At 42.2% G+C, this 14,952-nt stretch overlaps 1 protein-coding gene across 1 annotated transcript in view; it reads right to left on the minus strand.

Moving 5' to 3' along the window:
• Positions 1–14,952, minus strand: part of ADCY7 (adenylate cyclase 7) — a 275,475-nt gene that overhangs the window by 78,815 nt on the left and 181,708 nt on the right. The window lies entirely within an intron of this gene.

Genomic DNA, 14,952 nt, shown 5'->3' on the forward strand with positions numbered 1-14,952 from the left:
CCCAGCTTCCAATAGAGATGCCTAGATTAAATTGTCTTGGGACTGCCTGTGAAATCTTGGAAATTCTGAGAAAACATTGATATCCATCTGCAATGTTGGAAGTTTGGCCTTTTTAATAGAGTTGGTTATTATGGATATGTGAACTATTACAACAGAAATATCTGTAATAAGCACTGTTACATTAACTAAACTGGGAAACTGAAGACATACAATTCCAGAAGACCACAGCTTTTAGTTAGTTTATAGAACCTAAAAAGTTTTCTAGGCCCAAAGATTTCCAGCCCACAACTTTGGGTCCCAACTATCCACAGATAAACAAGATAAACAGATAAACATGCATATTTAACTGTCAACCATTAGCTCTCAATTACAAAGCAGAATGGAAAATAATTGTATATTTTTACAAGAGAGTACAGGAATACACCTATAGATGTCATATCATACCAGCTCAGCTACTTACAAGCCAGCAGTCGACACTCTGACAATCAGCTAGCTGCAACCTGTCTTTACAGAAAGATCTGATCATAATCAAGAACAAAAGAAATATGACTACTAATCCAGGTAAATTCTAAATTACAAGCTACTATAACATTCCTGGTGCAAACTGAGGACACTGGTGTGTGCAGGAGTGGTGGAAGAAAGCTGATGAAAATAAAATCATCGCTGCATTTGAAGTGAGTAGACAAGGACAACAGGCCACATGAAGAAGATATACCAGATTCACAAGTGGGCCCTCAGGCACCAGAAACAAATAATTATTTTACAAACACCCCTGTACTGGTAATATGGTTAATTATGCTACATTGGTCTCTGTGCATATTCTCCACTTGTACAGGGTTCTTTTAAAATAACATACTGTGGTGAACACCAGAAGCAGCCAGAGTCTTTGGATCATGGTCAGATGTTACTCCTGTTAAGCAGGGTGCAGCTGTTGCTGGTCATAGTCGCAATGCAAAACCACTGGCTTATGAGTAGCTGAGCTGGTATTCATATGACATACATGTACTCCTTTACTCAGATGTGAAATATATAATTCACTTCCTCTCTGTTTTGCCTTTGAAAGCAAATGTTTGTCAGTTTAAGCAGGCTTTTCAATCTGTGAATAGCTGGAAGAGAAGTAAAAGGCCACAATCTTCCGCAAATTTTAAATTCTGTTAAACTATAATTAACCACTTAACCACTTGCCGACCGCCGCACGACTATTTACAGTCAGCCCCCTACAGGCAAACCGACGTAGGTCTACGTCGCTCGCTCCTGCCGCTCTGGGGAGCGCTTCCGCGCCCCCCGGCACCCCTGATGGTCTGATTGGGATAAGAACCGATCAGTCATCAGGTCCAGGCCAATGATTTTTGGCCTGGACCTGTTGATCGGTCCTGCCCAATCAGATACTGTCTGTGCCTGTGTAATGTAAACACAGGCACAGAAAAGACCAGCTCTCCCCTCCCCAAATCCTTTTTGGATTAATCGAGAGGAGAGAGCGGATCTAAAACTGTGAGTACTGCACCAGTACACCCACACACACTTAGATAGGCACATTTAACCCCCGATCCTCCCCCCAGTTAACCCCTACACCCCGTCACAACACACACTGTATACTGTATATAGCAGTTTCCTATATACCCGTATAAGTGTGACTTGTGACCAGGTTTAGCGCTTGCGGCCCTTGCTTTTATACTTATGATACCCGCCACCCCCCAATAAAGATTTAACCCCCTGATCACCCCCAGTTAACCCCTTCCCCCTGTCACATTGCACACTAATATACAGGTAATATAGTGTTTTACTGAAATTTTGTATTAGTGTGATTGTGACTTGAGTTAGCGCTAGCGAGTTAGTTTCTGACCCAAGGAGGTTTAGGGTCCCTGCCACCCCCCAATAAAGATTTAACCCCCTGATCACCCCCAGTTAACCCCTACACCCCCTGTCACAACACACACTGCATACAGTATATAGCAGTTTCCTATATACCTGTATCAGTGGGACTTGTGACCAGGTTTAGCGCTTGCGGCCATTGCTTTTAGGGTTAGGATACCCGCCACCCCCCAAAAAAGATTTAAGCCCCTGATACCCCCATGATCACCCCCAGTTAACCCCTTCCCTCCTGTCACATTGCACGCTATACACAGGTAATATAGTGGTTTACTGTATTTTTGTATTAGTGTGATTGTGACATTATTTTCCATCCCAAGTAGGTTTAGGGTCCCCGCCACCCCCCCATAAAGATTTAACCCCCTGATCCCCCCTGATCACCCCCAGTTAACCCCTTCATTGCCCTGTCACAGTGTCACTTTTATAGTGTACAGTTTTTTTTCTGATCACTATTATTAGTGTCACAGGTGACATCAGTTAGTGTTAGCGTCAGTCTAAGATAGCATTGTTAGAAATAACCCCTTGATTATCACATACGCACACATACACTTCCATTACTAGTATAGTGTTTGAACAGATCAATATCTGATCTGATCGAACTATACTAGCGTCACCATAGTTTAGGGTTCCCAAAACGCGGTGTTTGCACGATCAGCACTGATTCCTGCCAGCACCTGCGTTTAATTTTAATCAATAGATTACTGTCACTTACAAAATAACACGAAACACAAAACCGCTGTGTTATCAGAGTCAGGCCTGATACCTGCTAGCATTAGCAGTTTTTTTTGGTAGCGGTTGAAATAGTCCTTGACAACCAGGTGCTTTTTTTTACCTGTGAGTCACACTACTGTACCGGTAAATTTAGTTACTAAAATGTCAAAACGGTGGTACAGTAGTGCAGAGGCTTACAGTATACTGACCATGTCAGATGAGAGCGAAGGAGAAGCCTCACTGGCAGAATCGGGATCAGTATATGAACCTGAAGAGAGCAGCGGCTCCCTGACAGACAGCTCTGATGACGGATGGGTCCCTGTTAGAACCAGGCATACCTGACCCCATTCTGAGAGATTGCAGATGCTCGTATGGAGCAGAGTGCTGGTACTAGTGCCGCTCAGCCTTCTGGTGGCCTGGCAAGCACCAGCCGCCTAGTACACCCTGGACCTAGTACAACCAGCACTGCAGTAACACTTGGTGACGTGGTGAGTCCCATAAGTGCAGTTGAAGCTGGTGCCGTATTCGAAGACAGGCCCGTAAAGCCCATAGTGCCCTCCCTGATGTGCTGGCATATCCTAATTGCCAACCCACTGATACTACAGCGCCCGTACTTCCCCCATTCACTGCCCAACGCCCCTGAATTTTTATGAGATGTTCTTCACGGAAGATCTTTTCAGATCTATTGTGGACCAATCAAATTTATACGCTGGTCAATCCATCGCCGCCAACCCAAATTCGCCCCTTGCCAAACCATTCGGCTGGAAATCTATAACGGTTTACGAGTTTAAAACCTTTCTGGGCCTTTCCCTCAAAATGGGCATAACCAAAAAGAGTGAATTGCGGCTATATTGGTCCACTAGCCCAATTCACCATATGCGTGTATACTCTGCCTCCATATCCAGGGCGAGATACGAGCGAATTCTGCGATTTATGCATTTCAACGACAAATCTTTTCTCCTCGGGGAGACCCTGAATATGATTGGCTCCACAAAATTTGGCCCCTTGTAGACCACTTCAATCAGCAGTTTGCAGCCTTGTTTACCCCCCAACAAGTTGTCTGCATTGACGAGTTCCAGATTAAGTTTACTGGCTGCCTTGCTATGAAACAGTATCTCCCCAGCAAGCGTGTCAGATACGGGGTCAAACTGTATAAGCTGTGTGACAGGGCCACAGACTATACAGTTAGTTTCCGGGTCTACGAGGGAAAAGATAGCTCTGTAGAGCCCCCCAACTGCCCAGACTACATAGGGAGCAACGGCAAGATAGTTTGGGACTTGGTGTCACCCTTATCCGGAAAGTGGTACCATTTGTACGTGGACAATTTTCACACAAGCGTGCCACTATTTATTCACCTGCTCAAATTACAAATTGGCGCATGTGGCACCGTGCAACCTAATGGCCGGGGCTTCCCCCAACAGCTTGTACATTCCCGTCTTAGTCAGGGGGAGAGATCCTGCTTGAAAACAGACAAATTGCTTGCACTGAAGTGGAGGGATACACAGAATGTTTTCGTTCTGTCCTCCTCTCACGCAGACACGACTATCCAAATTACAAGGGCAACTGGTGTTATGTAGAAATCCCTCTGTGTCCACGAATATAACCTTAATATGGGAGGGGTGGACCTTAACTACCAGCTTTTGGTGCCGTATTTAGTTGCCCGTAAAGCCAGACGCTGGTACAAAAAAGTGTCTGTTTATTTGTTCCAATTGGCTATGCTGAACGCCTTTGTACTATACAGAGCGTCAGGACGAACCGGATCCTTCTGAGAATTCCAGGAAGAGATCATCAATGTGTACCTGTACCCAGGAGGTATTCCTGCCCAATTTCCCCTTCCAGATGCAGTGAGCCGGCTGCATGAGAGGCATTTTTCACATTTCCTCCTGAGTACCCCTACCCAAAGATACCCCCAAAGAAGATGTGTCTGTAGTAGGCGCGGATTTAGGCGTGACACCCGTTATTATCCCACCTGTCCTGACCAACCTGGTCTCTGCATCGGGAATGTTTCGAGCACTACCACACACTAGTGGAGTTTTAGTGTAGGGTACAGCACGACATAGTCTAGGGCACACTAACACAGGGTCTCGAAAGATCTTCGATGGCTATCGACATTTTGAGAGACCCTAAGCTGGAAAGTTGCAGTTCACAAAAAAAAGTGTAAAATAAAAAAAATACAAAAAAAATATAAAATAAAAAAGCCAAAAACAGTTGTCGTCTCAGTTATTTTTATGTTCTTCTGCTCTTCCTACTGTACTTTGTTTGTTTTTCATTCATTTGTTAACCTGTTTCCCTTGCGGGTACTCGTCAGCTGCCACACTGATTTTATATATTCTGACACAAACAGCGTTTGCGCTCAGCATATATGGATACCTCTGATGGCAGTGCTGTGGTAGGTTGATTTTACCACTGCAGTTAAAATACCTTTAGGTATACGTGGAATATTAAAAAATGGATAGGTTGGAAAAGCAAGGACTTTGAAGGCACTGTATGTTAAAAATTAACAGTTTTATTAATATACTTTAAAATTACATCAAAGTGTGAACATTGCGCCTCAAAAAATACAATTGTTTAGTCAATGTACCCAATAGGGCTGATTGGTAACAAATAATATACAAAGAAAGCAGGCTATAAAGTATTATTAATGGCATAGGTTAATAGATACATCACATCAAGAAGATCTCATGAGGGGTGACAGAAAGGTGAGGCTGCCATCCATCGAGATCGGTTGATGTTGTATTTGGACAATCAAAGAGTTCGTAGAGCCAATTTGCTCGACATGTTTCGCTAAAATAGCTTTGTCTGGAGCTAGTAGTGAAATGCTCTGTATAGCTATGTAGACTTGTAAAGGGGCGTAAAGCCACGGTATGATATTAACGAGGAGGGTGACGTGAGCATATGCAGGGGCGGATCAGAGTCAATAAACAACAGTATAGAACTTTATCCTTATAGGAAGATGCATCCAAGATATGTTGAATGCATGCCCAAGCCATCAAACCAGCATATAGTGGTACGCAAGGAATGAGTAGCATATAGCTATCTATCTGGGTAAATAACAAAGGGCGCTGTATACCATCTTGGTATCGTTTTTTACAGCCAGCGGTCGGCTTACATGTAAAAGCAATCCTAGCGGATAATTGGCTGCTAGACTGCTTTTACAAGCAGTGGGAGGGGACTCCGCCCCCCCCCCCGCCTTCCTTGATGTGTGAGACTTTATGGCAGTCTAGCCGAGTACAGGACCCCAAAAACCAATCACCATCTTCAGGCTTTCTAAGGGCGTAAATTGTTGATTTCACTTCTTACTACCTATCACAGTTTTGAGGGCCATGAAATGCCAAGATAGCACACCCCACCCCCCCCCCCCCAAATGACCCCATTTTGCAAAGTAGACACTCCAAGCTATTTGCTGAGAGGCATGGTGAGTATTTTGCAGCCATTTATTTTGGAAAATGAAGAAAAAAAAACAGGAAAATGCATTTTTTTTCCTCTTTTTTCAATTTCCAAATCTTTGTGACAAAAAGTGAGATCTGCAAAACACTCAACATGCCTCTCTGCAAATAGCTTAGGGTGTCTACTTTCCGAAAAGGGGTCATTTGGGGGGGGGTTGTGCTGTCTTGGCATTCCATGACCTCCGAAACTGTGATAGGTAGTCAAGAGTGAAATCAACAATTTACGCCCTTGGAAAGCCTGAAAGTGGTGATTGGTTTTTGGTGTTTTGTACTCGGGTAGACTGCAAAAAAGTCTCACACATGGGGTATCCCCATACTCAGAAGAAGCAGCAGAATGGTGTGTCATTCCACATATACCCATGTCATGTGTGAGAAATTTATCTTTGAGTGACAACTTTGTGGTAAAAATAAAATGTAATTTTACCAAAACATGTGGCAAAATATAAAATATTCCTTGGACTCACCATGCCTCTCAGCAAACAGCTTGGGGTGTCTACCTTCCAAAATGGGGTCATTTGGGGGGGGGGGGCTATGGTATCTTGACATTTCAGGGCCTCCTAAACCGTGATAGATAGTGAGAAAATGCAATGAAAAATGTACGCCCTTTGAAATTCTGAAGGTGGTGATTGGTTTTCGGGGTCCCGTACACAGCTAGGCTCCTAAAAAGTCTCACATATGTGGTATCCCTGTACTCAGGAGAAGCAGCAGAATATATTTTGGGGTGTAATTACACATATACCCATGGCATGCGTGAGCAATATATCATTTCAATTACAACTTTGTATAAAAAAAACACCTTTTTTTTTTAGTCATTTTTCAAACACCTGTGACAAAAAAAAAAAATATTCAATGAGCTCAACATGCCTCTCAGGACATTCCTTAGGATGTCTTCTTTCCAAAAAGTGGTAATTTGGGGGGTTTTGCCCTGCCATTTTAGCACTTCATGAAATGAGATAGACAGTCAGAAAGAAAAAGCGGCATAAATCCCAGTATTTACACCATAGTTTGTAGACGCTATAACTTTTGCGCAAACCAATAAAAATGCGCTCATTGAGATTTTTTTGTCAAAGACATGTAGCTAAATACATTTTGGCCAAAATATATGACATAAATTGAGTATATTGGATATTTTTTAAAAGACAAAGTTGAAATTGTCATTTTTTCTCAAGATTTTTGCTCTTTTTTTATGAATATCGCAAAAAATAAAAAGCGCAGAGGTGATCAAATACCACCAAAAGAAAGCTCTGTTGGAAAAAAAGGACGTAAATTTTGTTTGGGTACAGCATTGCATGACTGCGCAATTGTCAGTTAAAGTCACGCAGAGCCAAGCTGAAAAAAAGAGGCCTGGTCTTTGAGCAGCCAAATCCTCTGGGGCTTAATGGGCCATACACACTATACAATTGTCCTTAGATTTTTTTCCTTTAGATTTACCAAAACCATATAATATGAGGTCAAATCTAAACACTCTCAATTTATATGCAATCAGGCAGGCCCTTGCACTACATAGTTGAAGGTAAATCTAAAGGAAATCTAACAACAAAAGTTGTATAGTGTGTATCCAGCTTAAGTGGTTAAGGACCAGGCCTATTTCTGACACATGTTATTTACAAGTTATTTTTTGCTAGAAAATTATTTAGAACCCCCAAAAATTATATATATATTTTTTTAGCAGAGACCCTAGAGCACAGGTGTCAAACACAAGGCCCGCGGGCCGAATGTGGCCCCCCAGGCCATTTCATGTGGCCCTCGCACCTCTCCTGCAGCTACGACACCCCCCTTCTCTGTGCCCCCACCTTCTGTAGTCGGCAGCAGAGACAGAATTCCTTTGCCAGATCCTGCACTCCCCTGTGCAGCTGCAGAAAGTCTGATCTTTGTCCACTGCCCCCCCCCCTTCTCAGCAGTTTGCAGCAGAGAGGAGTGCAGAACTCCTCCTGCAGATCCTGCCCCTCTCTGTGCAGCCGCAACACCACCTTGCCTTTGCCACCCCTGGTCTCAGCATTCAGCAGATTCTGGAAGCTGACTCCAGCCCTCCTCTGGTTCTCCTTCAGACCCTGCACTTCTTCCCAGATCCACCCGCATCTTCTTCCTGGCAGCCGCACAAGGTAGGTAAGGGGGGTGCATTGTGATGTAAGGAAGGGTGGGTGACTTGACTTCTGATGGTGGGGGGGTTCTTGAAATTCCATGTAAGGGTGTAAGGGGGCGTGGGGTGCTCTGGACATCTAATCCTACAGATATAACCGGACCTTTGAGGGCAACCATAATGCTGAAGCGGCCCACAATGAAATTGAGTTTGACACCCCTACCCTAGAGAATAAAATGGAGATCATTGCAGTACTTTATTTCAATAAAAAGAAAAGAGAAGGCGCCTGGCCCTTTAAATAAAAGATTGTTGAACCTGCTGCCCTTTTAATTGTAATAAAACAATAAATAGGTATATATCATAGGTAAAAAGGCGCTGGTAATCTTAATATATCACGTGTTATAAAAATTAATAGGTGATTTAAAGTGTAATATATGTGATTAAAAATTGCTACAAATATATATATGATCTACTATTGGTGCAATTAGCAAAGAAAAGTGCATACCAGTGCAATTTCAATTCAGAAGTGTTTGTGCTTCTCAAAGTAAATTAATCCACAAAGGTGTGGATCAGTGAACCAATAAATAGATATATAAAGAATTCCATACAAAAATCACATAAGAATATATAAAAAAATATAAATATATAAATGTGCTCCAAGTAGTGTTTAAAAATCCAGGCAATAGCATGCAATCAAAATTGTGCTTGGTGGATTCTTATTAATCCCTTCACAGTGCTCCAGGTGCTGGGATGTGACAACCGTCAATTAAGAAGTGCTTGTGCTTCTCAAAGTAAATTAATCCACAAATGTGTGGATCAGTGAACCAATAAATAAATATATAAAGAATTCCATACAAAAATCACATAAGGATATATAAAAAAATCACATAAGAATATATAAAAAAGTATAAATATCCTGAGGACGCTCGTTAAGCGAAATGCATTGTGGTCAATGCTAACCCGGAAGTAACACACAGAGGCATTCGGAACAGAGGCTGGGATACACATCCACCGCTGCAATACAAAGAAAGGGGGAAAGGAGATACAGGGTGCTGCAGATCCCCGGAGAATATCTTCCTAAGACCCAAAAAAACGATTTTGTACTGCCGAATTGCCCAGTGCCAGGAGGGCACAACAAATAGTAAGAGGCTAATTGTCACCTTATAGTGTATGTTTTTTGGAGAATAAAACAGTATTTCACTATTGGAGGCTATTTGTTCTTCTATATCTTTATGTGTATGGGGGGACTACATGGTCCAACTCGAGTAATATAGGAGCCAGAGATCCAAGCAATCGAGGAGAGGTCTGATCCACCCAATAAAGGGATCACAGGCGTTGGGGGTCCTTGTGACCTGCTGCTAGCTGGTAAGAGGCCACGGTTGTCACATCCCAGCACCTGGAGCACTGTGAATGGATTAATAAGAATTCACCAAGCACAATTTTGATTGCATGCTATTGCTTGGACTTTTAAACACTACTTGGAGCACATTTATATATTTATACTTTTTTATATATTCTTATGTGATTTTTTTATATATCCTTATGTGATTTTTGTATGGAATTCTTTATATATTTATTTATTGGTTCACTGATCCACACATTTGTGGATTAATTTACTTTGAGAAGCACAAGCACTTCTTAATTGACGGTTGTCACATCCCAGCACCTGGAGCACTGTGAAGGGATTAATAAGAATCCACCAAGCACAATTTTGATTGCATGCTATTGCCTGGATTTTTAAACACTACTTGGAGCACATTTATATATTTATATTTTTTTATATATTCTTATGTGATTTTTGTATGGAATTCTTTATATATCTATTTATTGGTTCACTGATCCACACCTTTGTGGATTAATTTACTTTGAGAAGCACAAACACTTCTGAATTGAAATTGCACTGGTATGCACTTTTCTTTGCTAATTGCACCAATAGTAGATCATATATATATTTGTAGCAATTTTTAATCACATATAGTACTTTATTTCACACCGTAGTTACAAATGCAATTTTTTTGGAAAAAAATACATTTTTTTAATTAAAAAAATAAGAAAACAGTGAAAGTTAGCCCAATGTTTTCTATAACATGAAAGACAATGTTACGCCGAGTAAATAGATACCCATGATTCAGAATTGCGCACGCTCGTGGAATGGCGACAAACATTGGTGCTTAAAAATCTCCATAGGTGCCATTTTAAAAATTTCTACAGGTTACCAGTTTAGAGTTACAGAGGAAGTCTAGGGCTAGAATTATTGCTCTCACTCTAACAATGGTGGCGATACCTCACATGAGTGGTTTAAACACTGTTTAAGTATGTGGGTGCGACTTGCGTATGTGTTTGCTTCTGCGCGCAAGCTCTGAGGGACAGGGCACTTAAAAAAATGTTTTTCTTATTAATTTTACCTTATTCGTACACTGTCCCTCAAAAAAAAAAAAATGCTTTGATCACTTTTATTTCTTCTATTACAAGGAATGTATACATCCCTTGTAATAGAATTGTAATAGAATTTAGTAGGACAGGTCTTCTTTAATGTGAGATTTGGGGTAAAAAAGACCTCAGATCTCCCATCTACCCTTAAAAGCATAAAAAAATGTAATTTTTTTCAGCATGAAAAAAAAAATGGGCCTCTTAAGGCCGTTGGGAGGAAGCGAGGTGTGACGTCGCTCCTGTCCTCCAAGACTATAGAGTTGAGGGGGGACCATCCTGCCCTCACTCAACTTCCTGCCTGGGACATGGACGGACCTGATCATTTTCCCCGCTACTGATGGCTACGGTAAATGGGGAAAATGACTGGGACATTTGGCATGTCATTTTTTTGGGGGGGGGGGGGGGGGGGGGCGGGTACCCATATTTGGCAGCATAGCGGGTACCTAGTTCTCTTCACCCCCTCCCTCTCTGCAATCTTCTGGAACACGTCACAGGTCCCAGAAGATTGCCCGTCCACTCAGGACGCATAGCGAAACTCGCGCATTCGCATTGCGCACCCGGATTTGAAGCCCCAAGCTGTCACAGCCGGATGCCCACACTAGAGATGCCAGCACCACGTGGAGAAGTGATAGCTGTTTAAAAAAAGATCGCTGACAGTTCAGTTTCTGCTCACCTGTTCTCAACTCATGCTTCTTTACAGCTAATTCAACATAAAAGTAGCATTTCTTTATTTACATTCCTGAAATTTATCTAATTGCAATATAAGCACTAACAGGATTCCACTTAGGCTCCTTTCCCACAAAGTGGAGTCCACTCCACATTGGACCCGTGAGCAGATCCCCTGCTGCACTTTAGCAGGAAGGGACAGAAGTCAGTTTTCTGACCCATTCAGTTTGAGCCTGGCAGACATGGGAAGACCCATGACAACTCTATGGGTGGAAAGATGTAAACAGACTATGCTGTCCATTTAAATCAGGCTACATCTGATCTGTCAGCTTTAGGTCTAGAAAAATAGAAAGTAGTCCTTTTCCAGTTTTGTTTTTCTGGGCTTTGAAGGTAGGCGGGTGTAAATGTACACAAGTCCGTTTACATCCACCTGTCCACAGGGCTACATGAGGTTTCTGACCAGGTCCACCCGTAAAACAGGCAGGAAAATCTGGTCAGACTGCCCATGTTAAAGGGCCCTAAATGTGCAGACTCTGATGTGTCAACTCCATATTAGCCTGACAGATCTGCTGAGCTTGGTAGTCCCACATTAAACACCAGTGCACGTGCAGGATATCAGTTTAGGAGTGGGTGGATCAGGAAGAAAAGAGCAATGGTGCATTAACCAGGGTCACAGCTGTTGACTTACTGGTTAGGAACAGTGTGCATACATCTCATAAAATAACCCAATATTTGGATACTATTTTTTTCCAACTTTTTTGGCTGGCTGTTATATTTAAGTACCTAACAAAAAGTGCAGCGCTATCAAAATATGGATTATGAAGAGGATATGGAGGAGAGCAGTCCACAGGTGAAAATTATGGTGAAGCATGCACAAGATATAAACATTCAGTGCTCTTCAATGTGCTGGTAATCCTCCACCCAGTCTCATTAGCCTCTCACCTCACACTTAGCCCCTGTGTCACCAGACGGGCTAGTAAGACAAACTTTCTCCAAGGATATCACCAATATAGATCAGATCAGTATTCCTCTTCATCAGAAGATCAGGCTCACAGGTAACAGATCACAGGTCCATAAAGCGGGTCACAGGTCCATAGGAAAACAAAGGTCCGGACATAGTGCATTACCGCAATAAATTACTTTATTGAACATAACGCGGGACGTAAAGCGTGCGAAGGGGGAGGGGCCGGTGACGTTACCCGCCACCCATTGCGGTCGAGACCGCTGTGTGTAATACAATCTGCTCATCACACGCACTTGTATAGTGCTTTACAAGGTAATTTTTATGATTTTATGCTATGTTCAATAAAGTAATTTATTGCGGTAATGCACTATGTCCGGACCTTTGTTTTCCTATGGACCTGTGATCTGTTACCTGTGAGCCTTATCTTCTGATGAAGAGGAATACTGATCTGATCTATATTGGTGATATCCTTGGAGAAAGTTTGTCTTACTAGCCCGTCTGGTGACACAGGGGCTAAGTGTGAGGTGAGAGGCTAATGAGACTGGGTGGAGGATTACCAGCACATTGAAGAGCACTGAATGTTTATATCTTGTGCATGCTTCACCATAATTTTCACCTGTAGACTGCTCTCCTCGATATCATCTTCATAATCCATATTTTGATAGCGCTGCACTTTTTGTTATATATTTGTTATTGGGACTTTTGGTTTATTGATCCTTTAGTGCATAGCAGCTTTCTATTATATTATTTTATACAGTTGCGCTGAACTTTTTATCTATTAATATTTAAGTACCTCCCTAGGGATTTTAATTCATTTCACCCTAAAGGGTACCTCATTTTGGGGGATAGAAGGTAAAAAATAAAATGCCTAGGAGTGAATCAAAATAGATTTTTTAATTCAAAACAAGTTCACGAGCTGGATTAATTGGGACATATAATTGTTTTCGCATTTAATTGCTTTTAGAATATTTTTATTTCATTTTTCTTATATGTGATTATTACTACTTTTTATCTTATGATTATATAATTAATGCTTTATAATCAATGTTTTTAGATTAAACAAATAAAGTTGTGCTTATTAGATTTATTGTGCTCGTAAGTAAAGTTCAGTGAAATCTGGACAATCAGGATGCAAAGTGCATATAAAAAACTCTCCATCTGTAGGGAGCCCTGCTTTGGCAAATATTGGCCTTTTTCCAAATTAATCACATCGAAATTAGGGTCTATTGGTGATGTCACCAGGTGAAAATAGACTTTTTTTCCTTTTTGTTGCTGTAGCACCAGCACTTTTATGCACACTGCACCTAACCAGTGATTCAATGGCCATGATCCTGGTTAATGCAGCATTGCTCTTTTCTCCCCCATCCCCCCAAACCCAAACTGATATAGCCTGAGTGCAATGGTAATTAATTTGGGACTACCAAACACAGAAGACCAGCCAGGGTAATACGGAGTTGATACATCAGAGTCTGCACAAAAGGTAGAATCCTGGCCGATATTGTGCAGATATTGCAATTAGATACAATTTTTCAGGAATGTAAATAATGAAATGCTACTTTTAACCGCTTGCCGACCAGCCGCCGTACTTTTACTCCGGCAGGTCAGCTCTGTCCCGTGAAACTATGTATCTGTACGTCGCTTTGCGGGACCGCTAGCGGGGGCGAGTGCGCCCATTGTCCACAGGGGAGTCAATCAGCGGGTCCGGCAGGCCACGATTGCCACCGGGCACCCGGCGATTGTCCGTGGAGACAGAATGGCGGTCTGCTGCTGTAAACACAGCAGACCCCTGTTCTATCAGTTAAGAACACAGGGATCCTGTGTTCCTCTTATTTAGGAACACAGGCCTCTGTGTTCATGCAGCAAGCCCACCCCCCTTTTGCTTTTACGCAAACCAATCAATATACACTTATTGGGATTTTTTACCATAAATATGTAGCAGAATACAAATTGGCCTAACATTATGTAAAAAATGAGATTTTTTAATTTATTTTTTATTGGGAATGTTATATAGCAGAAAGTAAAAAAAATAAGCTTTTTGTAAGATTCTATTGTAAAATCTTTTTCTCGGATGTCCATCGATAGACGCAGCCTCATCTCCATGAGCTTAGTGGGTTTATGCTTCCTCCTACCAGGAGTAGTCTAGGCAGTGAAAAATTCACATGTACACGCCCACGAGGCTGTCCCTCCAGGCATAACCCCCCACTGCTGAAGCCCAGCACATCAGTTAGTTTTAAGCAGTGAAGACAAAGAACTAACCCCAAACAGAGGGGTGGGTGCTGTGTCTGTCGATGGACATCAGAGAAAAAGATTTTACGGTAAGATCTTACAAAAATTGTATTTTCTCTATCATCCATGAGCTGAGTGGGACGTCCTAAAGCAGTATAGGCATGAGGGGTGGGAAAACGCAACCAGACAGTAACGTCAACCCCAAGAGGCTAAACCTAGCCAACCGGGCAACAAGGAGCTCACCCAATCAACAGGAGCTCACCCAGGTAAAAGACCCCCAAGAGAATAACAAAAAAACATTCTCTTATGAAACAGCAGCCTGCAAAACCTCCAAAGATGCCACCTTGTAAAATTTTGTAAAGCTGTGCACAGATGACCAAGTCGCTGCCTTACAAACTTGTACAACAGAGGCCTGATGGCGAAAAGCCCAAGAGGCACTCAGTGTTCTAGTAGAATGCGCCTTCACAGGGAAAGGGGGAACCTGACCCTTGATTGAATAAGCCTGAACAACTGTCTGTCTGATCTATCTCGAAATGGTCACAGCGGACGCAGCCAAACCT

Source organism: Pelophylax lessonae, assembly GCF_965119305.1.
Source record: "Pelophylax lessonae genome assembly, chromosome: 10".
In the NCBI taxonomy this organism is placed as follows: domain Eukaryota; kingdom Metazoa; phylum Chordata; class Amphibia; order Anura; family Ranidae; genus Pelophylax; species Pelophylax lessonae.